Here is a 25815-nt window from a genome sequence, read left to right as displayed (position 1 = left end):
GGAATAGGGGTATATGATTAGTGAATTAAGGGGTATGTAAACTTGGGAAAGAAGGGAAGCAAGGGGAGTATGGAACTAGAGAGTGATGAGGTGGGGGGATACTTGGTAGTAAAATGGCCAACACAAAACCCTAGCAGCAATCTCCTTTGACAACTTTGAAGGGATAGGGTTTGCTTTCCTTAACACACTTCACCATTCATCAAACACCATCAACAAACATCAATCTTGGATGAAAAACCATGAGAGAAGTTCAACCTACTTGTATCGAATGCAATGCATGCGTTTTGGGCGATCTTGGAGCGAATTTGGCAATTTTTGGGCTTCCTGGCTGTATGCGCCGCGCCTGTGCAAATTTGAACTACAGTTTGAGGCCCAGTGCGCTGCGCCGAATGTATGCGCCGTGCCTCCTACCCAGTGCGCCGCACCGGTCACTAGGAGCAATTTTCACCCAATTTTCTCTCTTGCTCAACAAAATCCCTCTACCTTGCTTCTCTTTTGCAAATGAACTTGTCAAATGAAGGAATAGCTTATAAACAAAGAGCTTTTGAAATTTTGGCTCATGAAACCCACTTTAACAATGTTTTTAAAATGACTTTATTTTGAACTCTTTTTTTTGGACTTTTTCACTGCATTTGGGCTTTTTGATGAACAAAATAACCTGTGCTTTGCTTGTATTGCAGGTGTTGAAGCTTTTGGGCTAAGGAAAGAAACCAGGGTGCAAATGAAGAAATTTACAATGCGGAAAACAAATTTTTCATGACTTTTTACAATAAAAGCTAAATACTCTGTTTTTTCCTCAAAACAAAGTTTTGAGGAAAAACACATTTTCGAACACTTGGTGATGAAATTTATTGATGGTGCAACCTCCTCATGGCCTGCTGGGAATTATTTGACACTTTGACACATTTTTTGACGAAACCCTAATGAAACCCTAGACCTAATTGACAATGAAACCCTAAAGACAACCTTTGCAAGTTTCGAGATAAAAAGAAGACTGTATATGCTTTTTAATGAACAAACATGAGCCAGCAGGTAGATAACATGAGGGAAACTAGAGGAATGCCACTACTGTCAGATGATTTATGCGCCTAATGGAATGCAAATGACTGGGCGGGACACCTAATATGAAATGAAACAAGAGGATTTAATCTCTGACGAAGGGATGAAGATACCGACACTAACACTGTGCAAGACTGTACTTGCGGAAAAGAGGTGCGGTTCCCAGTGGTCTTGGAGAAAAGAAAAACTGCAGAAGCGTATCACTGCGACGTCGACAGCCTGTGCGTGGGGTAATCAACCACCAAGGAAGGCTACTGTGGGCATGGCTGAGTTCTAGCATATCCGGCCCGAGATACGCTTGTGGTTCTATCTGTGTGGATAGGTTCTATCGGCGTGGGTGTGGGTAAGTCAGCGGACAAAACAACCGCCACTGTAAACATTGCAATCATTGTTCACAGTAAAACACCAAGTGACCACGATCTGACAGGAGGGCCACGGTATTTCTACACAGAAGATACGGGTAACATCAAGGTCAACGGACGTGACTGAGGGGTGACATCCAATCATTTCCTTTAAAAAAAACCGATTCTTATGTCATTTAAAAAACTTTATAATATAAACTAAAGTTTATTTGATTAATTAATTAATTAAAAAATATTATTATTAATATTTAAAAAATGGGTCTTCAAGAAAAAAATAAAATAAAATGGCGGCCAACAACAATGACGATATGAAAAAGGTTCAAGAGGACATCAACAAGCTGAATAAACACCTGGATAATGTCGAGAAGTCAGTTAGTAAGCAAGACCAGATGGCCAACGATATATCTTACTTAAAAAACTTGATGAGCCGACTCTTCGGAGAGACCTATCCACCTTTAGCTACACAGAGTCCCAAGACTCCAGAAGGGGAGACTTCTTTACAGCATGACTTCCTAAGGAATGAGAAGCAACAAATACCCCAAATTACTGAAGTGTGATGATAAGAACTTTAAAGGTATCATCGTATGGGTGAATAAGATGGATGCAATTTTTTTAGCAAACCCTCTGCTCGACGAACAAGAAAAATTCGTGACTGCATCTAACTACTTAGAAGCAAAAGCGTACGATTGGTTTTTGTGGTGGTCGTCTAAATGCACAGGTTGCTTGTTCAATTGGCAAAACCTTAAAAACGTTGTTAAAAAGGTTTCATGACGAAGAGGAGGATTATGCCTACGAGAGATTTGTTCACGTGAAGCAAAAAAGTTCAATGAGTGAATACACTCACAAATGGGAAGTATTAGCAGTAAGGCAGAGAGGGTTTTCAGGTGAGGAACTGCTAAAAATGTATCGTTGTGGCCTTAAAGATTACATTCGCAAAGAATTAAAATTACATAAAACCAAAACTATTGAGGGGGCTAGACATGCAGCGATAATTGTTGAGCGAAAATACAAACTTCACAAAGCACCATATGCCAGTCACGACAGGACTAACAACTATTCCAAGGGAAAAGTAGGTAAACCCTTGTCAGAAAATACTAAGTATGTTTCACCACCATTACGAAGTGAAGGAAAACAACAATCTAATGTTGAAAGAAAAAAGGATAGCAAATGCTAGAAGTGCGAAGAGAAGTATTATGCAGGACACAAATGTGCAACACAACAATTGTACAACTATGAAGCTAAAGAAGAAGAGGAATCCTTAGAAGACAGCTCTAACGAAGAGGATAATGAAGAAAATGCAAACCCTAGTCCTGAATTAGAAGACGATATGCCACGAATTTCCAAAGCAGCCATCACAGGGATAGCTCAACCACAGACACTGAAGCTTAAAGGTCACATCAAGAAGCAAAGTGTTATTGTTCTAGTGGATTTAGGAAGTACGCACAACTTTGTAGATGTCAATGATGCAAAAAGACTGAACATCTTTGCGTACCTGGCAGTAGAATTAAAAGTTATGGTAGCAGATGGAAAGCATATAGATGGAGTGGGCAAGTGCCATAAAGTTAAGTTGCAATTAAACGACTATGCAATGGAGTCCAGTTTTTATACGGTTCCCTTAGGAGGAGTAGATGTTGTTTTGGGTTTACAATGGTTAAGAACACTAGGTACATATTCAACAAATCACATAAAATAGTTCATTAGATTCAAATGGGATGGGAGGAAATATCAGTTGTTCGGGTTTCAGGCACCACCAACACAAGTAATCTCTGCTCAACAGATGAAGAAGCTTATTCACGAGGGGGCACCAACATTTTTTGCACAATGTCAGCACTTGTAATTATTATCGATAGAAGGGACTCATCAACCATTAGAGATTTCATCCTTGATCTAGAAATACAAGAAGGTTTTCCAAGATCTACCAATAAAGTTACCCTCAAAAAGGCAAATTGAACACATTACCGAAGTAAAACTAGACTCAACACCAGTTAATATTAAGCCATATCGTTATCCCCATCACCACAAGACAAGAATATAATGCTTAATACAAGACTTGTTGAAGCATGGAATCATTACAAAGAGTAGAAGTCCATATGCTGCACCCGTAGTATTGGTTAGAAAGAAGGACGAATCTTTCCGATTATGTATAAATTATGTTAAATTTTAAGCTTCTGTGGTAGTTTTTTGCAGTGGCATGATCCGGATTATCCACAGTTTGGTGCTCATTCTGTCGACGTTTCAAACCCCAAAGGGGGTCCATCATCAGGACTATATTAGATAGAATATGAATGAAAGCTTATTGAGAGAAGAGTCTTCTGACTTGGGTATAATTGCAGGTCTGCAGTTCTCCTCTCAATTTTTATCCTCGATATTTCGAGAAGACAGATCTCCTTCCATGTTTCCCCTCCGTACAGGGAAGATATGTTAGATTTTAAGCTTCTGTGGTAGTTTTTTGCAGTGGCATGATCCGGATTATCCACAGTTTGGTGCTCATTCTGTCGACGTTTCAAACCCCAAAGGGGGTCCATCATCAGGACTAAATTAGATAGAATATGAATGAAAGCTTATTGAGAGAAGAGTCTTCTGACCTAGGTATAATTGCAGGTCTGCAGTTCTCCTCTCAATTTTTATCCTCAAGATTTCGAGAAGACAGATCTCCTTCCATGTTTCCCCTCCATACAGGGAAGATATGTTAGATTTTAAGCTTCTGTGGTAGTTTTTTGCAGTGGCATGATCCGGATTATCCACAGTTTGGTGCTCATTCTGTCGACGTTTCAAACCCCAAAGGGGGTCCATCATCAGGACTAAATTAGATAGAATATGAATGAAAGCTTATTGAGAGAAGAGTCTTTTGACCTGGGTATAATTGCAGGTCTGCAGTTCTCCTCTCAATTTTTATCCTCAAGATTTCGAGAAGACAGATCTCCTTCCATGTTTCCCCTCCGGACAGGGTAGATATGTTAGATTTTAAGCTTCTGCGGTAGTTTTTTGCAGTGGAATGATCCGGATTATCCACAGTTTGGTGCTCATTCTGTCGACGTTTTAAACCCCAAAGGGGGTCCATCATCAGGACTAAATTAGATAGAATATGAATGAAATCTTATTGAGAGAAGAGTCTTCTGACCTGGGTATAATTGCAGGTCTGCAGTTCTCCCCTCAATTTTTATCCTCAAGATTTCGAGAAGACAGATCTCCTTCCATGTTTCCCCTCCGTACAGGGAAGATATGTTAGATTTTAAGCTTTTGTGGTAGTTTTTTGCAGTGGCATGATCCAGATTATCCACAGTTTGGTGTTCATTCTGTCGATGTTTCAAACCCCAAAGGGGGTCCATCATCAGGACTAAATTAGATAGAATATGAATGAAAGCTTATTGAGAGAAGAGTCTTCTGACCTGGGTATAATTGCAGGTCTGCAGTTCTCCTCTCAATTTTTATCCTCAAGATTTCGAGAAGACAGATCTCCTTCCATGTTTCCCCTCCGTACAGGGAAGATATGTTAGATTTTAAGCTTTTGTGGTAGTTTTTTGCAGTGGCATGATCCGGATTATCCACAGTTTGGTGCTCATTCTGTCGACGTTTCAAACCCCAAAGGGGGTCCATCATCAGGACTAAATTAGATAGAATATGAATGAAAGCTTATTGAGAGAAGAGTCTTCTGACCTGGGTATAATTGCAGGTCTACAGTTCTCCTCTCAATTTTTATCCTCAAGATTTCGAGAAGACAAATCTCCTTCCATGTTTCCCCTCCGTACAAGGAAGATATGTTAGATTTTAAGCTTCTGTGGTAGTTTTTTGCAGTGGCATGATCCAGATTATCCACAGTTTGGTGCTCATTCTGTCGACGTTTCAAACCCCAAAGGGGTTCGATCATCAAGACTAAATTAGATAGAATATGAATGAAAGCTTATTGAGAGAAGAGTCTTCTGACCTGGGTATAATTGCAGGTCTGCAGTTCTCCTCTCAATTTTTATCCTCAAGAGCTCAAGAAGATAGATCTCCTTCCATGTTTCCCCTCCGTACAGGGAAGATATGTTAGATTTTAAGCTTCTGTGGTAGTTTTTTGCAGTGGCATGATCCGGATTATCCACAGTTTGGTGCTCATTCTGTCGACGTTTCAAACCCCAAAGGGGGTCCATCATCAGGACTAAATTAGATAGAATATGAATGAAAGCTTATTGAGAGAAGAGTCTTATGACCTGGGTATAATTGCAGGTCTGCAGTTCTCCCCTCAATTTTTATCCTCAAGATTTCGAGAAGACAGATGTCCTTCCATGTTTCCCCTCCGTACAGGGAAGATATGTTAGATTTTAAGCTAACATATCTTCCCTGTACGGAGGGGAAACATGGAAGGAGATCTGTCTTCTCGAAATCTTGAGGATAAAAATTGAGAGGAGGACTGCAGACCTGCAATTATACCCAGGTCAGAAGACTCTTCTCTCAATAAGCTTTCATTCATATTATATCTAATTTAGTCCTGATAATCACAGTAAGGCTGGGCATAAATTCTATGTTGGGAACAACTTGCAGTTGTGATCAACCTTGGAATGGACTTATTGTCACTTTCAAGATTATACAAAACAATATCTTTTAAACTACCATGTTATATCCACAATATTTTAAGTGGTTGATCCATAAGTATAAGTTTAGATCACCTGATGATCACATTTTTGGAGCTTGCTTTTCCTAACAACATGGAAATTAAGTCAATTGCCTGCCTGTTCATCAGTTTAGCAACTTTTATATGGATATCTGCTAGTGGGCTTCAAGTAGGATTCTATGATAGAAGTTGTAGTGCAGTTGAAAGGCTGCGTTCATTCCCATTACGATAGACTTTCACGTAAATCCAGAGTCCCATATTGGACAAAGAAAACGTAACTGAAGACGCGTGAGAAAATATCTTAGGTTTTTAAAACATTTATCTCAGTGAATGGAGAAATTAGAGTTTGAAATAAGAAGCTCTACAAAAACTCTATAAAAAGCAGTTGTGTGGTTATATGGTTTCCAATTTTTATTATCAGTCATAAAAAGTTTTAGAAAATTTAACTGAAAAATTAAGTATGTTGAAGGCATTCATTTTTTTAGTTTTATTTCGAGGAATGGTTTTAGCTTTTCTAAATAGTTGTATTTAGAACCTACTTTTTATTCAATGACTGTTTGTGAAACCATCTAGGTATCTTTTTAGCAGTTATGGCCAGATAGATCATGTAAGAACTCTGATAAATGAAAACAATGAAAACATAACTGTAAGAAGAATGAGTTTCAATGGCTGTTTGTGAAACCATCTAGCTATCCTTTTAGCAGTTATGGCTAGACAGATCATGTAAGAACTCTTATAAATGAAAACCACGAAAACAAAACTGTAAGAAGAATGAGTTGTAATTGATATAACTAACCTGGATATATTGGCAACTATTTTGTGATGTTGTCTTCAAGTTTGTTGAATAGTTTGAAAGCATAAGATGTAACTTCAACAGTGGGTGGACTTCTTTTATAGTTTTTGGTACTTGAATTTAATTGGTGGACATGGATGCACATGGATTGCAATGGCCTCATTTTGAATGCGTGGTTTGGATTTAATTTGATGTGATCTAATGGTTGGGAATTGGTTATTTGTTGATCCATGTGCTTTGATCTGTTTTAATGAGAAATAGAGTGAGTTGGGTGTCATTTATTGCAGTTATTGGGTCTGGGTGTCATTTATTGAACAAAGTGGGTTTAAATGTTATTGGGTTGGGTGTCATTTATTGAACATAGGGGGTTTAGTTGTTGAACAACACAACAGTTATGGCTGACATACATTCCCTTTTATTATGTGCAGGTAGGGATATTTATTTGGGATACAAAGCTTCAGTTCTGATGAGTGGGGGTTGAAGTGACTGCTACTTTGTACTTCTGGAATAGACCATTTTGGAAGCATTTATGGTTTTAGCTGTTTTCTAGTTGGGTCAATATGGTTTGCAGTCTTAAGTAGTAAGATATTATTTATGGACAGTTGTGGGCCCAGTCAATGTATGGGGAAATTTTGGACATAAATTAATACTTATTTATACTTAATGTTATTTATTTTTGTTTAAATATTGGTTTCAAAAGTCTCAATTTATGGTGGTTTGGTGGGACCAGTACTATATCAATTACTGGTCCCTGCACAACATTAGGAATCTCTCCCATATAATATATATCTATGTGCTTTTTAAATTTATTTATATTTTTTAATTTAATTTTAATTAATGCTATGTGACAAAATCTCTTATCTCACGGCAACAAATTTAGTCTTTTATAATCATTAATAATTAATTTTATTAACTAATCAACCAAATTTACTTTATAATATAAAAATGATAATATAACTGGTCAGTGATTGATAAAGACAATAATGTGACTAGTAAGTGATTAATAAAAATCTCATAAATCAAATCAAAATAACAACCCTCAAGAGGTAATTGTTTATATTTATTATAATATATATATAGTTTTATATTTTTGTAATGTTAGATAATGATATGTATTAATAAATAAGAAAATAGAAATAAAGCGTTATGTTTGTGATTATTGTTTTATTATTGCATAAATTAGTTTAGAAAATTGTTTTTGGCCATATTAATGGAAGATGTGATATCTCGTGTTCAAGAAGATTAAAAAGTTTGATAGAGTTTCGAATTTTGCTATAACATTGAGTCTTATTTTTCTTGCGACTCAACCTTGCTGCTCCTTGTAAAGAAAATAGAAATAAACGGAATTAACATTTAACTCAATGGAGAGTCCAGTTGTATAGTGTTAGGTGCCCTAGTGTTCTCCTTTGTGATATCTCATGTTTAAGAAGACTAAAGAGTTTGATAGAGTTTCGAATTTTGCTATAATATTGAGTCTTATTTTTCTTGTGATTCAACCTTACTGCTCCTTGTAAAGAAAATAAAAATAAACGGAATGAACATTTAACGCAATGGAGAGTTCACTTGTATGGTGTTAGATGCCATAGTGTTCTCCTTTAAGTTGGAAACTAAACATCAACGACTTTCTTTGCTAGCATAGAGACTTTGTCATTGAGTTTCCTCAATTGCAGGCGCACGTCATTGATATTTATAAGGATTTCCTATCGGGCTTCCGACCATTCCACAAGCACCTTTTTATTTGTAAGCAAAAGCATTTCATTTCATTAGATCTAGACTAAAACATGCATGTTGGTTTGGACTAGTCTGCAACTATGAAAAGTAAACCAGTTGGTGGAACCAGAGTTTTTTTAGCACAAAAAATTGACATTGTTTTGAGAGTTCAAAATTATATGAACTGTACTATAAGGCTTATGGTCTGCTTTAACTCTCGCAACCTTAAAATTAGAGAATCAGAAGGAAAAATAAACAACAAGTGAGTAAACATAATTTATCAACTTGTCGGGAGAGTTTGATTCATTAAAAATAATGGATTCTTTGCTACTCCTTGGTGAGTAACCTGTATTTGGAGGAAAACCCATGTGAGCTTTGATTCACTGAAAACAATGATCTAGTCCCTTGGTTGTAAGTTGTAATTTAACTAGCACCAACGTGATTTCTTCCCAACCTTCATTTATATCCAGAAGAACTCTCTCGAGTAGCATCTTCATGTGCCAATAAATATCAATGTTGTACATGTATTGATTGAACCTCCCCCTTGTGTGTCTGACATTTGGGATCCAATCAGTGAATTCCCTTGTAATTTCCATGTTTGACAGGCATTCACACTACACTATGATTCCCCTTTCAACATTAGCAATTTCCTCTTGAATTTGTGGTGGAGTATGGGGTTTGAAACACCTTGTCGAGGCATTTGCACGTTGTTAACCACAGGAACCCATCTCACAATAATAAGTCGCTCCTCTTGTGTACCTGATGTTTTGTCTAGACATGGCAGTTAGTAAACGAATACTAAGGTCAAAACTCAAACAATAAAGGGTGAAGCCAAGAAGGAGGTAACAAAAACAAATGGCTTTAAATGGTACCCATAAAAACAAGGAGCGGATGCAATGCTGACTAAGGGAGGTGAAAGAGGGGGAAACAATAAATCAAAAGGAGGCCAAGAAACACAACATGTAGAGAATCCTTAGGACTTGCTTCTACTACAAAGCACTTGTAGAACATTGGAGAAATGCCAAAGGCATGGAAAATATGGCAAGGAGTAAATTGCGGGAGAGAGCATAGGAGGAGCCTAATAACTCTCAACTAGGAGTGGTGAAATAGAAAATAAAACAACAAACTCGTAGTGGAACATGGATCCAAATAGAAGCAATGTACCAACATTGAATTGCGACTCTACGCTGAGAATTCAAACCAGAAATCATCACCTACCTGCATTGAAATCCCCGCATGAGAGCTTAAGGCTATGAATGGCATTGCTTGCCTATAATATTGAAGCCCAAATTGAAATTTAACTTTGGGTTGTGTTGGATACACGGACCAAGCTCCCTCCACCTTACAAAATGACAAATCATCTGTAACATCCCTAGTGAAAATTCCATGTAATAAAAGTTAATAAAGCCAAAATAATAACCATGGTCACGGGATACAAATTCCAAACTGAATGTTGGGCAAAAAGCATAGTGATGAGGATCACTAGTGGTTGATTATTGGCTAAGGAAATTGGCAAAGGCAATGGTAAAGACTTTGGAAAGGCAAAATGGCACTTCTGCACATTTATTTATGAAAATAATGGAAATTAGGAGAAAAGGGGGGTGAAAGGTCACAGGTTGCATGTGAGGAGGAAAATAATGGAAAATGAAGAAAATGGAGGCCTCATTAATAAAAAGGCTTATGAGGATCAGTTCACAGACTTTTGTCAGTTCAGTTTTGGAGCTCTCTCTCTATTCTCTCTCTCTCGAATACTTTTGGACACTTAGAGTTTTCTTGCAGAACTCTTGGAGGTGTGTGGCATACTTGGAGTTTTGGAGCAAAAAGGAAAAGGAAGAGCAGGAAAGCATAAGAGGACACCAGGATCAACAACTGCAACATGTTTTTCTTGCAGGTATTGAGTTGCATGTATGTTTTCCTCACTAGTTTTGGCATGGATGTGGTTTATTGATCATGATCTGTCATTAGCATGGAGGTTTGCCTGGATTGACAGTGGATTTGCTTAGCCTGGGCATTACGTGGATAGCCATGGTGTTGTGGATTCATTTCTCTATGTTTTTGGTTGGTTCTCATGTTTCCTTTAGCTTGGGTTGAGTTATCAGTTCTTGAAAGCCCTTGTTGGACAAACACTCTGGAAGCCCTATAAAAACTTGGGTTGAGTCACTAGTCTTGGAAGCCTTGGTTGGACAAAAACTCTGGAAGCCCTGGTTGGACAAATGCTCTGGAAGCATGGAGGAAACTGTGGGTTGAGTTACTAGTCCTGGAGCCTTGGTTGGAACAAACGGTCTGGAGCCCTGGAAGGCTTAGGTAGATACCAATCTGGTGATGGTTTGTGATGTCTGACTCTGAGGTGGAATCATTGTTTAATGGGTTGAGGTGGTTTGCCCTATGGAAGCCCTGGATGCTTTTGATTGATGTGTTTTATGAGATTCGACATTCACGCTTGGAATATGGCACGGGGGTGACTCGCTGAAGAGAGATTTAGCTCAGCCATGTTTATGGTCAGGTGGTTCGTGGAAGTCCTGGACCTGGTTGGCCTTTACATCATTAATATGAGGTTATTTCTCCTTGTTATTTCCTGAGTATTATTCTAGTTCATATGTGGAAGATATGGATGTTGTTTCCTTGGTATTTCTGTTGTTATTATGCTGGTTATGAACATGTATTATGATAGTGGTGGCTATGTTTGGATGTCATCATGTTTTTACTTGTAAACGAGTGAATAATGTATCTATGGTCTAATAGATGAAATTGCAGCTAATGTGTTGGGGCATCAATGCTTCTTAGCGATTCTTAGATAAGTATGAGACCCATATTCTTTGATTTGTTGTTTAAACCTGTAGATTACATATTTGTGACATGTTTAACGAACTGCATGTTATGGCTAGTAGGGATCAAGTCTAGTCCTTGTTTATGTTTTTGCAAATATACCTTTGTTCCACTATGAAATTTCATTTTTAAACTTATCATTGAGTTCTGGGTAGTGACTTGGGCTCTGGCCCCAAAAAAATGGCACAAATTCCGAAGTCACGTGCCCAAGTTTGAGGAGAAACGTCCCTAGACACATGCATACCCATGTTGTGGGAGCTTCTAGAGCCTCCTAGATGCATGCTTGTCCATATCAAGGGAGCGTCCGAGGACTTAACAGTCTAAAAAATCAGTGGGACTGAGGGGCTGGTTACCTGAGTGGTTGGGATGGATCCTAGGAGTTTTGTTGCTGATGTGGAAGGTTTTTGTGATGTGTTCCATCGGATCCACTTCCTTAACTGACACATATGAAGTCGAATCATATCATAGTAACTTCTCGTCACATGTTTACCCATGTTGGCCAGTTACTTGGGTAGATGTGGGAGGAGGGTGTTACATCCTCATGGTGGACTGGATTATTGATCATTCCAAGAGCAAGGCTTGGATATTTCCACTTACGAAGCCACCCTTTATAATGAATGCTAAATTTCCCATCATTAAAAACCACCTAAAAGTATAATCTATCATTTGCATAAAATAGTCTAAGTCATGTGCAAAGGGACATGAAATGAAACTTGTTTAATTGTCATGGGGTGAGGACTGTTGATATGAATTGGGACAGATTAGTAATGTTATGCTAATTCCCCTCATCAGAATAAAAAAAATGTGCTTGAGGTTTGACTCTCAAATAACAAGTAAAAGCATGAATTTTATGTGTTTTTACTTAAGTTAGTTTCATGAAGAAAACTTAAAACCTGAAACCAAAACACTGAATCGAAGCATGTATCAAACAATAATACACCAGCCATTGATAAAGGAGTTCATCCCTCCTAGGATACATCTCCTTGGATCAACTCTAAAGGCATGATCCCTTCTCATTATACTCAATATCAAGAAAAAAAGAGTACATAAGCTACTAAAATGGAATGGCTAGTTTCTCCTTCAAAGAAACAACGTCCTACAAAAGTTCTCACTCCATACACATGTTAACCTATAGTTAAACATGTAAATCTTCAGTAAACACATGCATCTTACACCAAGACCCCATACTCCAACTTCCAAGAACATAAACAATACTACCATCCACTTGAAGTACTTAAATAATTCTCTTTATCCATACACATATAGAGCAAAGAAGAAATAAAGCTACAACAATGTTGTAATGGTTGCTGCAAAAAACATATGGAGGCCGAAAGACCCATGCAAGGTCATCTCCATCTTGGAACTCCTCCATAAATTGAATCAACACTCTAGTTGACCAGGGCACCCATAGGATTCACTTTACAAAAAGCCTACCCATAAGTGCTCCTTTTCTCCTTAAACTTGTTCCAATCAGTTTAGAATGTCCCAAAATGGATATCTAGCCTCTTTTTGCAGCCCATTTGGTCGAAAATTGTCTTAGTTATGACTTTTGTCAGCCTTTCCACAATTTTCTCCTCCAAATCTGGCTTACTACCAGTTAAATTCACTATCCGCAGTTAAAATTGGTAGTTTCACCGAAATCATTGGTTCTGCCATCATTCCCACCTATCTCGTGGCTAAGGGCAGAGTGGTCACATGCAAAGTGGTTGGTTTGGTGGTTAAGGCTACGGTTTTGCAGTCGTGTCGAATATCGCAATCAGCAAAGTCCATTGGTGTATAGACCCTTACATTAGGTGCTCTGCGGACCCGCTAGGATGATTAAATACAACATATAACATATCACATCCGAGAATCCCATTGCAATCAACAAAGTCCATTGGTGTATAGACCCTTACATTAGGCGCTCTGCAGACCTGCTAGGATGATTAAATACAACATATAACATATCGCATCCGGGAACCCCATCACAATCGCAATTGGCGCTTAAACCTTCGACATATCAACCCAACTTGCGTTCTGCGATAACACAGACCCACCGAGATTATAAATCTCAATGCATAAAACATCGCATCTAGTAGTCCTATCGCAATCGACACTTTCCCTCGGCGGATATCAAATTCCATACACTGTGATAACAACGGACCGTCGGGGTTATAAAATACAACGTATAACAATATCGGGTCTGTAGGTTCCCCCATCGCAAATCACAATTGGCGTTATCGCGATGACATATGGGTAGCGGGTGCAATATGTGATTGCGATATATCGCATCGCAACCCTGATTGTGTCGGGGGCCGATTCTTAACATTATGCGATTGCAACCACATCACATCACAACCTGCTCTGTGCTGGGGGCTGATTCTTTAACGTTGACCTGTCTTTTGCTCTGATATGCAGGGGCCAATGGAAACTTGCCACTTGGCACCTCCTCATTCGCTGAAAGGCTTTGCCATGTCATCCAATCATGACATGTCATCAAATCAACCCTAAAATTTGACTTGCTCTAACTTCTGCATACGACGTCATATTTGAGTTATGTTCGCACAGTTGGATTCAGAATCTTCGATCTGAAGCTTAGCTTATCAAGATTCTGACACTTTGATTTTTTGGCAAATTTTGACATCTTAATCACTCATCCCCACTCGACCAAAAGTTTAAATAATCTGCAACTGCAAGTGTTCTACAAGTCATCCTTCCTTCTCCTTCACCTTTGTTCTTTGGAGCCATAAACAATGCGCTGACACCTATCCATGTCACTATGGCCATCCACAACAACGTCCTTCCCAAGAAGAATTCCAAGAAAATGAGCACCTTGGAATTGCTTATTTGCAAAATATTTATCAAGGATGAGATCCGAAAAGACTTTTCCAAATGAACCCAAACATGCTTCACATAGTGAATACTTGTATAACTTGAGTGCTACACACATTTGGAACATACTAAATGTGTTGCAACTACTCATATAATAGTTTTAGAATGCTTTTTCAAACTACGAGTAGAAATGCATTTTAAAAAATGGAATAAACTTGACTCCCAAATTTCTCCATTCAAATTAACTATCAACAAGCCAAACTAGCATTGTAATGCTTAAAGAAAACACTGTTGCATATAAGTGATTTATTTATGAACATCACTTTTACAAATTACCTAACTATGGGGATATGCAACTAGTGCAAAACAGAAATTTACAAACTTCAGTTGGACAAATATTCCCACCATTTCTTACCCATCTAAGTGAATGAACCCTCTATTTGAACTTTCTCTTCTTCTGAAGTTGCTTCAGGGATGGTCACATCTTGTGCCACTTTTTTTTGTCGCTTCCTATTTTGGTGCTTGCATGATTTTCTTTCCCTCACCAAGATGAAGTTGTGGAAATAATTTCCAACACTTCTCGACCCAATGTCCACTGATATTGCAGTGAGTACAGAAGTTCTTTTGAGCTCCTCTCAGCTCACTTGCCTTTATCCTTGGATGAGATTTTCTCCTTTCGGTCTCAATTCCAGTAGACATAAACTTCTTCTTGATGATTGCTTTCTTTTTATCGCACTTATCTACACAATGGTTAGATGAAAGCCAAAAGGTGCATGGAAACATTTCCCTCAACATGTTATTCAAATCTGCATGTTGTTCTCCATCATGAACAACATTCGAATTAACATCATTCGAATTAACAGAATGGTTATACCTCTATTTTTTGTCCTTTGGCTTACGCTGCCTGCATGAGGAACTTACGTGGAAAGAAGAACTCGACTTTCCTTATTCTTTAGCTTTTACATCTCTCTTTGGAGACATTCTGCACTGTAAGTCCTCCTTACACTTGAGGAACCAAGCGGTAACCATTTCTGGATGCAACTCCCAACATCTTGCCTCCTTATGTTCTTTCTTACGGCAAAAGAAACACGATGTCCATGAACTGTCGCTAGAAGACCATTCTTCTTTTGCGACATAGCCTAAGCCTTCGTATTTAGGCCTCTCCTTGGCCTCAATTAGATTTTTAATGCCTTGTTAGTTTATGCCAAGGCCTCCTCCCTTGTAACCCATCTTGGTCAAAAGCTTGGATCCAATGCCTTTACTATTTTTTTCAAAGGCTGTAAATGAATTTACGTCAATACTTTCACATAAGGAAGAAGCATGTAAATTCTTACCATTTGCTTCATCTTTTGATTGACACACGAAGATGTTTTCAATTTCCCTTTTGATTCGAGATGTGTCCTCTTGGACTCTTCGGCTCTCTTCTTTCAACTCCTCAGATTTGGGTGCTGATAGAACCTCATCTTCCACATTATGTGGACAAAAGGTACAAACTCGTCCATCTACCTTATCGGAAGGGGATTTCTACACTAGCATCTTGCATAATAGTTGTAGAAAAACATGAAGATTGTGGAGAAGATGGTGGTTTATCACCATTCTTCTTACCTTCTTCCCTTGGAGAACATTCTCCACTTGGAGATCTAGAGCTTTCACCTTGCAATTTGGTATTCCTCTCTTCATAGAGGAATTTCACCATTTCTTCCATGTCTAAGAAAGCCTTTCTAAAAGCCTTCACATCCTCTGACATTCTTGCAAGCTCTCCTCCTTGGGACATGATCTGCTTGAAGATTCTATTGCAATTTGAGGTAGAACTTGGTGGTAGAGATTGTAACAATCTTGCTCTCCTTTCCAAAACCTTTTCCTCAATGAGCTTCAAAACACATTCACTTGCAAACAACAATCAATTCCTTCTTGCACAAAGCAAACCATAGCTCTGATACGAACCTGATCTGAATTGGGACAGATTAGTAATGTTGTGCTAATTCCCCTCATCAGAATAAAAAAAATGTGCTTGGGGTTTGACTCTAAAATAACGAGTGAAAACATGAATTTTATGTGTTTTTACTTAAGTTAGTTTGATGAAGAAAACTTAAAACCTGAAACGAAAACACTAAATGGAATCATGTATCAAAAAATAATGCACCATCCATTCATAAAGGAGTTCAACCCTCCTGAGCTACATCTCCTTGGATCAGCTCCAAAAGCATGACCCCTTCTCATTATGCTCAAAAAAAAAAAAGAGTACATAAGGTACTGAAATGGAATGACTAGTTTCTCCTTCAAAGTAACAACTTCCTACAAAAGTTCTCACTCCATACACATGTTAACCTACAGTGAAACATGTAAATCTTCAGCAAACACAGACATCTTACACCAAGACCCCCTACTCCAACTTCCAAGAACATAAACAGTACTACCATCCACTTGAAGTACTTAAACAATTCTCTTTCTCCATACACATATAGAGCAAAGAAGAAATAAAGCTACAACACTATTGTAATGGCTGTTGTAGAAAACATATGGAGGTTGGAAGACCCCTCCAAGGTCATCTCCGTCTTGGACTCCTCCATAAACTGAATCAACACTCTAGTTGACCAGGGCACCCATAGGCTTCACTTTACAAAAAGCCTATCCAAAAGTGCTCATTTGCTCCTGAAACATGTTCCAATGAGTTCAGAATGTCCAAAAATGGCTATCTAGACTCTTTTTGCATCCCATTTGGTCGAAAATTTCCTTAATTATGACTTATGTCAGTCTTTCCACAACTTTATCCTCCAAATCTGGCTTACTGCCAGTTAAATTCATTATCCACAGTTAAAACTGACAGTTCTACTGAAATCAATGGTTTCGCAATCATTCCCACCTATCCCGCGGTTAAGGGTCGAGTGGTCACATGCAAAGTGGTTGGTCTGATGGTTAAGGCTACGGTTCCGCAGCACTATTGGATATCGCAATCGGTGAAGTCCATCGGTGTACAAACCCTTACATCAGGCGCTCTGCGGACCTATCGGGATTATTAAATACAACATATAACATATCGCATCTGGGAACACCATCGCAATAACAATCGATGCTTGAACCTTCAACATATCAACCCAACTTGCGTTCTGCGATAACACGGACCTGCTAGGATTATAAATCTCAATGCATACAACATCGCATTTGGAAATCCTATTGCAACCAACACTTTCCCTCGATGGATATCAAAGTCCATACACTGCGATAGCAACGAACTCGTCAGGGTTATAAAATACAACCTATAACAATCTCAGGTATGTAAGTTCCCCATCGTAAATCGCAATTGGCGCTATCGGCGATGACATGTATATATTGACGGGTACTGGGCGCGATATGCGATTGCAATATATCGCATCACAACCCTAACTGTGCCAAGGGTCAATTCTTAACATTATGCAATATGCGATTGCGACCGCATCACCTCGCAACCTGCTCTGTGCCGAGGGCTAATTCTTTAACACCGACCTGCCTTTTTCTATTATATGTGATATACAGGGGCCAATGGCAACCTGCCACTTGGTGCCTCCTCATTCGCTGAAGGGATTTTCCATGTCATCAAATCCTTCCATGTCATCAAGTCAACCTTGAACTTTGACTTGCTCTAACTTCTTCATACGAGCTCAGATTTGAGTTTCGTTCGCACCGTTGGATTCAAAATGACAAGGTCTTTGATATGAAGCTAAGCTTATCAAGATTCTGACACTTCGAATTTTTGGCAAATTTTGAGCTCATGATCAACTGCGCCATGCCCCCCTCATTTATATTTGGTGGGGTGGCGACCATCCCCCATTCGCCCACACACACACACACCTATTCCTTCCTTGACACCCCATATGGGGATGTTCCATAAGCACCCTACCCATAATGGTTTTGAGTTACTAATACAAGTCTATAGCTTGCATGTGTTTCTAAAATTTGGTGTCCATCTGGCAACCTCTTCCTAAAATTCAACATCCAGTAGAAGCCTACATTCCACCCTTGCTTCCGCCTTAGGGATGTTAGCTACAAAGGGCACTGCTAAGCACCCCACTGCTAATCAATCTCTTGGAGGAGGAGGACACTATGAGCCTCATTGGCCTTTGTGACTAAAAGGGATTTGAACACACAACATAGTGCAATAAGGGATAGAAAATGATTTAGGGGAACTAAGAGCAGAGATAGCCTAAAGCAATGACACTTGCTTATAGGCTAAGGAGGTTTTGAAAGATACAAAGGGCCACAAGGGAGGTGCCAATAAAAACCTCAATTGCGTGGCTAAAGAGAACAATACTTGAACAAGAAGAGAGACTTTAAAAATTTCTGAATGATAAGAGAAAGTGATGAACATAAGTACCTACCCCCTATGGAGGAGTCTCCAAGCACAAACCTAAGGGAAGCTAGATATATAACAAGAACTCACCTAAAAATAAAGACTTTAAATACCATCTAGAGAGCAACAAACCATATAATAACGAAAATCATAAAACCATGACTCTTCTTGAGTCTAACCTTGTAACAGTTCAGGAAAATCACTAAGACTTCGAAATTTCCCAAAGCGATGAGAGGAAGTGATGAATAGGAGTACCTGTCCCATGTGGAGTTTATGAGCATTGACCCAATGGATGCTAAATACAAAATGAGTGCTCACTTTTAAGCAATGACTTTAATACCATATAGAGGGAGATACATCGTATAATAATTAGAAGCATAAAACCATGATTCTTCCCAAGCCTAATCTTATAGCAATTCAAGAAAATCAATGCTTATTTGCCATCTATGCATACTAGTGACCATACAAATAAGTAATGACCAACATGAAAGGGGAAATGATGCTAATTTTGTTTAAGCTTTCTTACTTTCTCTTTCTTTGGATTAACATCTACTCGAACATTATCCACCTTCTTCACCATGAGAGTTGGGCCACCGTTGTTAGAGATTACACAATTATGATTAAACACGAAAGAAGTCGTCAAACAACTAGATCAGACAAAGTTAAGTGTAACCATTTGCGAAGTACGAGGAGTATTAAACCTCCTCTTGCAGTGGCAAGTTCTCTCCATAACCCAATACATTGATACTGCGATTTGACACCCCATGTGGTGTTACATAAAAATGAGAACATGGAGGTGGGCTTTGATCCACTTATGGGTGCATGGGTCAATGTTATGAACTTAAAATCATAACAATTAAATAAAATATCAAAATATTATTTAAATAAATAAATTATTAATTATAATCAATTAATTAGCAAATAATTAGTTCAAAGAAGAGACATTAGGCCCCAAGGGACATGTCTCTCTGATTAGGCATGGCGAGTCAACTCCTATTTAAGGAGCACCACCTCATCCTTGTAAACATCATTCAATTTGTATCTCTCTCTCTCTCTCTCTCTCTCTCTCTCTCTCTCTCTCTCTCTCGATATATATATATATATATATATATATATATATATATATATATATATATATATATATATATCGAGAGAGAGAGAGAGAGAGAGAGAGAGAGAGAGAGAGAGAGATATTACATTTAGAATTTACCTAGTGTTTTATTATCAGTCTACAATAATTTAGAATTTAAATTCTAATAGTGGTATCATAGGCAGAACTTGTTTGATGACACCTACAAGGTTTTGCTGGCCGTCAAGCCCGATGGGCCTTCCATCCCCAACCTGCATTTCACTGTGTGTTAGTGCATAGATTTACCTGAGGCTGAAGAAGGTGGGATCCAGGGCCAACATCAAACCACGCTCAGCCTGGTAGCTAGCCCTACTAGGTCAGGAGAGGGCTCTCTTCAGGTCAATCTCAGAAAATGATGATTTATGGGGCTTGAGATGACTGAAATATCTTCTGATTTTAGGCTAGGTATATGTGCAAAAGAGTTTGATTTGATAAAATGATGATTTGTTGGCTCAGAGGGAAAGACACATTTTGGGGTGCGGGGATTGAGGCTCAGTTCTGCAGAGATCTCGATGGGGCAAGGTAGGCAATCGTTTTGGCACTTAAATTTTAGTGAGATGGAAGGAAAAGACAGGTGAGGTGTTGAAGAGGGAAAGAGCAATCATGAATCCTCCCCAAACAGCTGAAAACATCAAACAACTAAAACAAACTTCAAGTAGAGCATTGCACTTTCAATGAATTCTACTTACACTCTTGTTTGTTTAGTTCAGAAGAAATAAGATAGATAATGTAATCACATAAAAAAATTCACAATCACAAGGAGAAGCACTGTACCAAGACAAATTTCCACATGAATCCCAAAGAGTGTTGCAAATCCTGGTCTCAATTCCTTAGCCAAAATACTGAAAATGAATGTACAATGAAGCTCAAGGCTTTCTCAAGAGTCCAACCATGCTAATGACTGAAAAACAACATAATATAGACAAACATAGCTCCTCCTTGCCTCTAGGGGTCGAGATCACAAGTTTAGGAGCTGATCCAACTGATTCTAAACTGAGAACTAGAAACTAGGCAACATAACAACATGCCTCTAGAAACAAGGGAACTGATTCATTCAGTTTCAAACAACCTTTAAACTGATGAATTTACCTCTACAAGTGAAAATCTAACATATTTACATCATAATCCATCAATATTCATCAAATTACATCATAATTTTCCATTAGGAAAGTAAAAAAGTCAAACTAGGTGAAGCTGGGCAAAAAACATAGTAAAACTTGGTCAAACTGGCAATTTTTCCTCTATGCGCCGCGCCTGATTCTCTATGCGTAGCGCCTGTTTGGACCCACTTTTGGAGGCCTTCCCAATGTCCAAATGGGCTCCAGGTGTGCTTTCTGGAAAGGTCTGCAACTTTCCAACCCAAGTGGAATTTTCAATTTGGCCTCCATTTGCCCCTCCAAAAGTCCATTCTCCCAACACTACTTCCTGTGTATCAAAATAGGGGCAGTGAGGTCATTTTTTGAGTGTTTTTGACCTTTTTGAGGGCTCAAAACCTGCCCAAATTTCTTGGCCATAGTTAGGCAAGCATAATTTTGCATGACAAATCCCAAAATGCTGATTTTTTGTGATTTGGAGGCCCCTAGCAAAAGCGAGCGCCACGTGGCGCGGCGCATAGGGCAAAAAAACCTGTTTTTTGTGCCAAAAATGTGCGAAAATACAAAAATTGCTCCAAATTTCTTGAAATTTGAGCTGAGTCTTCTCTATCAAGTGATGTGATGGGCCAAGGAAGCCTCAGCCAAGATTTGAAGTCCTTCATCCTCTGTTTGCCTCTTTGATGCTCTCTTTAGCTTTGCTTTCAAATTCCTGATTCTCGCTTGACACACCAAATTCTGGGACAAGTAATGATATGAAAATTTTCTAAGCATATTCTTCTCATTTATTGCCTTCTCCAGCTTCCTCTCCAAGTGGATATTGACTCTTTCGAGCCATGACTCCCTATCGGCATTGATCTCTTGCTACAAGGAAGTGAACTCCACCCTCCTCCTTTGGGCAGCTTGGCAGTTTTGCCGAATGTTTTGTAACTCCATAACCACCTACTGATCCTCAAGTTGCTTGTTCCTCTGCTCCAAGTACTGTATAGTCCATTGAGCTTGATCCAAGTTGGCAGACAAGGCATCAATGTCCGCCTGCTGCTCCTTGATGATCTCTCTAAGGTTTGCACTTTGTGGGCCCATGTCAGTATCATCACGCTCAATGAGGATGAAATCAGTCTCTCGCTCACCTAATGGTCCTTCCTCTTGTAGAGGCCTCTTGCCTCGGTCCTGAACCTGCTGTGTTGATGAAGGAAACGAGGCCCCTTCCACCCGGGGTGGAGATAACACTCGCTTTGCTGTTGCGACAACCGTCTAGTGCCTCTTTGGTAGGAGATGAACACTGGCACACTAGTGGTATCATGGCCCTCATGCTGATAAGAAGGTCCACCTGTCTCATGCTCAGCCTCTGAAGGTCCCTGTGAAGCTTTGAAAAACTCACGAGAGATGAAGTCATCCCAAGTGATGCCCTGTAATCCAAGCTGATGAATGACCATAATTTTGATGAGAGCAAAATGATAAATACTGTTGAACTGTTGTTGAGGGGTCTTGTGCTGCACAAGAGTGGTCATCTTCTCTATGTTTCGGCATATGAAATAAGGAATGTTCATCATCCGTACCCGAGTAAAATGCATCAGCAGCCTGATGCGATAAGCATACAAGCGAGAGAACCGGCCCTCACAGGTGAAATACTCCATGATGAGTTTCATTAAAGGAGCATACTCATCCCTGAGGTACCAAAAAGGAAACACTTTCTTGAGCTGTCTCGAAAATCCAGGTTTGACATATGGCTCATAGTGCTGCCGGTCAATTTTCTGCCTCTTGTTCCATGGTTCTCGAATGTTTGGTATGCCGGTCACTAATGAAATGGTTTCTGGTGTTAATGAGAAAGCCAGCAAGAGTGGCTTGATCACCATGTATATGCAACACAAATAAGCGGGCCAACTCATGATGAAACTATAAATTAGCAACCTTCTCGCAAAATTCTTAACATGACTGATGCTGGAAACAAAAAATGGCAAGAGGGCAGACCTGTAACTCAGTGAGAGTGGTTGGTTCCTCTCTGATATGTCTGCCAACTCTATGAGGCCTCCTGGGTGCATGTCCCTCTATGGGTGAGTCACTTTGGGTCTCCTCTTCATAATCATATGAAGGATCAGATGCCATAACTGCTGGTAGACAAATTGCCTTGGAGAAATAGGTGTTGATGTGTCAAACTGTGTTGGACTGCCTTTGATGATGGTTTGACCTCTGCCACCAAGGGAAAATAGTGAAACAAGGGACTGTAAGGAGAGGAAAAAATAGTAGGAACTTTGGGACTGTTGGGATAGATTTAGTTAGGGAAATATGGGATGTTATGGGAGTTTTTGTATAGGGTTAGGGTTTGGGGTTTGTATTTGGGTTTTAGGAAATAGGAATAGGGGTATATGATTAGTGAATTAAGGGGTATGTAAACTTGGGAAATAAGGGAAGCAAGGGGAGTATGGAACTAGGGAGTGATGAGGTGGGGGGATACTTGGTAGTAAAATGACCAACACAAAACCCTAGCAGCAATCTCCTTTGACAACTTTGAAGGGATAGGGTTTGCTTTCCTTAACACACTTCACCATTCATCAAACACCATCAACAACCATCAATCTTGGATGAAAAACCATGAGAGAAGTTCAACCTACTTGTATCGATGGCAATGCATGCGTTTTGGGCGATTTTGGAGCGAATTTGGCAATTTTTGGGCTTCCTGGCTGTATGCGCCGCGCCTGTGCAAATTTGAACTGCAGTTTGAGGCCCAGTGCGCTGCGCTGGATGTATGCGCCGCGCCTCCTACCCAGTGCGCCGCACCGGTCACTAGGAGCGATTTTCACCCAATTTTCTCTCTTGCTCAACAAAATCCCTCTACCTTGCTTCTCTTTTGCAAATGAACTTGCCAAATGAAGGAATAGCTTGTAAACAAAGAGCTTTTGAAATTTTGGCTCATGAAACCCACTTTTACAATGTTTTTAAAATGACTTTATTTTGAACTCTCGTTTTTGGACTTTTTCACTGCATTTGGGCTTTGTGATGAACAAAATAACCTCTGCTTTGCTTGTCTTGCAGGTGTTGAAGCTTTTGGGCTAAGGAAAGAAACCAGGGTGCAAATGAAGAAATTTACAATGCGGAAAACAAAATTTTCATGACTTTTTACAATAAAAGCTAAATACTCTGTTTTTTCCTCAAAATAAAGTTTTGAGGAAAAACACATTTTCGAACACTTGGTGATGAAATTTGTTGATGGTGCAACCTCCTCATGGCCTGCTGGCAATTATTTGACACTTTGACACATTTTTTGATGAAACCCTAATGAAACCCTAGACCTAATTGACAATGAAACCCTAAAGACAACCTTTGCAAGTTTCGAGATAAAAAGAAGATTGTATATGCTTTTTAATGAACAAACATGAGCCAAAAGGTAGATAACATGAGGGAAACTAGAGGAATGCCACTACTGTCAGATGATTTATGTGCCTAATGGAATGCAAATGACTGGGCGGGACACCTAATATGAAATGAAACAAGAGGATTTAATCTTTGACGAAGGGATGAAGATACCGACACTAACACTGTGCAAGACTGTACTTGCGGAAAAGAGGTGCGGTTCCCAGTGGTCTTGGAGAAAAGAAAAACTGCAGAAGCGTATCACTGCGACGTCGACAGCCTGTGCGTGGGGTAATCGACCACCAAGGAAGGCTACTATGGGCATGGCTTGGTTCTAGCATATCCGGCCCGAGATCCGTTGGTGGTTCTATCTGTGTGGACAGGTTCTATCGGCGTGGGTGTGGGTAAGTCAGCGGACAAAACAACCGCCACCGTAAACATTGCAATAGTTGTTCATAGTAAAACACCAAGTGACCACGATCTGATAGGAGGGCCACGATATTTCTACACAGAAGATACGGGTAACATCAAGGTCAACGGACGTGACTGAGGGGTGACATCCAATCATTTCCTTTAAAAAAAACCAATTCTTATGTCATTTAAAAAACTTTATAATATAAACTAAAGTTTATTTGATTAATTAATTAATTAAAAAATATTATTATTAATATTTAAAAATGGGTCTTCAAGAAAAAAATAAAATAAAATGGCGGCCAACAACAATAGAGATATGAAAAAGGTTCAAGAGGACATCAGCAAGCTGAATAAACACCTGGATAATGTCGAGAAGTCAGTTAGTAAGCAAGACCACATGGCCAACAATATATATTACTTAAAAACCTTGATGAGCCGACTCTTTGGAGAGACCGATCCACCTTTAGCTACACATAGTCCCAAGACTCCAGAAGGGGAGACTTCTTTACAACATGACTTCCTGAGGAATGAGAAGCAACAAATACCCCAAATTCACTTCGAAGGAAGTCAATATTATAATCATTCTTTCGGAAGGAACCATCTTAAAATCAAAAATGAATTACTGAAGTGTGATGGTAAGAACTTTAAAGGTATTGTCGTATGGGTGAATAAGATGGATGCAATTTTTCTAGCAAACCCTTTGCTCGACGAACAAGAAAAATTCGTGACTACATCTAACTACTTAGAAGCAAAAGCGTACGATTGGTTTTTGTGGTGGTCGTCTAAATGCACAGGTTGCTTGTTCAATTGGCAAAACCTTAAAAACGCTGTTAAAAAGGTTTCATGACGAAGAGGAGGATTATGTCTACGAGAGATTTGTTCACATGAAGCAAAAATGTTCAATGAGTGAATACACTCACAAATGGGAAGTATTAGCAGTAAGGCAGAGAGGGTTTTCAGGTGAGTAACTGCTAAAAATGTGTCGTTGTGGCCTTAAAGATTACATTCGCAAAGAATTAAAATTACATAAAACCAAAACTATTGAGGGGGCTAGACATGCAGCGATAATTGTTGAGCGAAAATACAAACTTCACAAAGCACCATATGCCAGTCACGACAGGACTAACAACTATTCCAAGGGAAAAGTAGGTAAACCCTTGTCAGAAAATACTAAGTATGTTCCACCACCATTACGAAGTGAAGGAAAACAACAATCTAATGTTGAAAGAAAAAAGGATAGCAAATGCTAGAAGTGCGAAGAGAATTATGCAGGACACAAATGCGCAACACAAAAATTGTACAACTATGAAGCTGAACAAGAAGAGGAATCCTTAGAAGACAACTCTAA

Source organism: Pinus tabuliformis, chromosome 7 (assembly GCF_031772625.1).
Source record: "Pinus tabuliformis cultivar Carrire ecotype Pingquan chromosome 7, CPIR1, whole genome shotgun sequence".
Taxonomy (NCBI): Eukaryota; Viridiplantae; Streptophyta; class Pinopsida; order Pinales; family Pinaceae; genus Pinus; species Pinus tabuliformis.
This window is presented reverse-complemented; position numbering follows the sequence as displayed.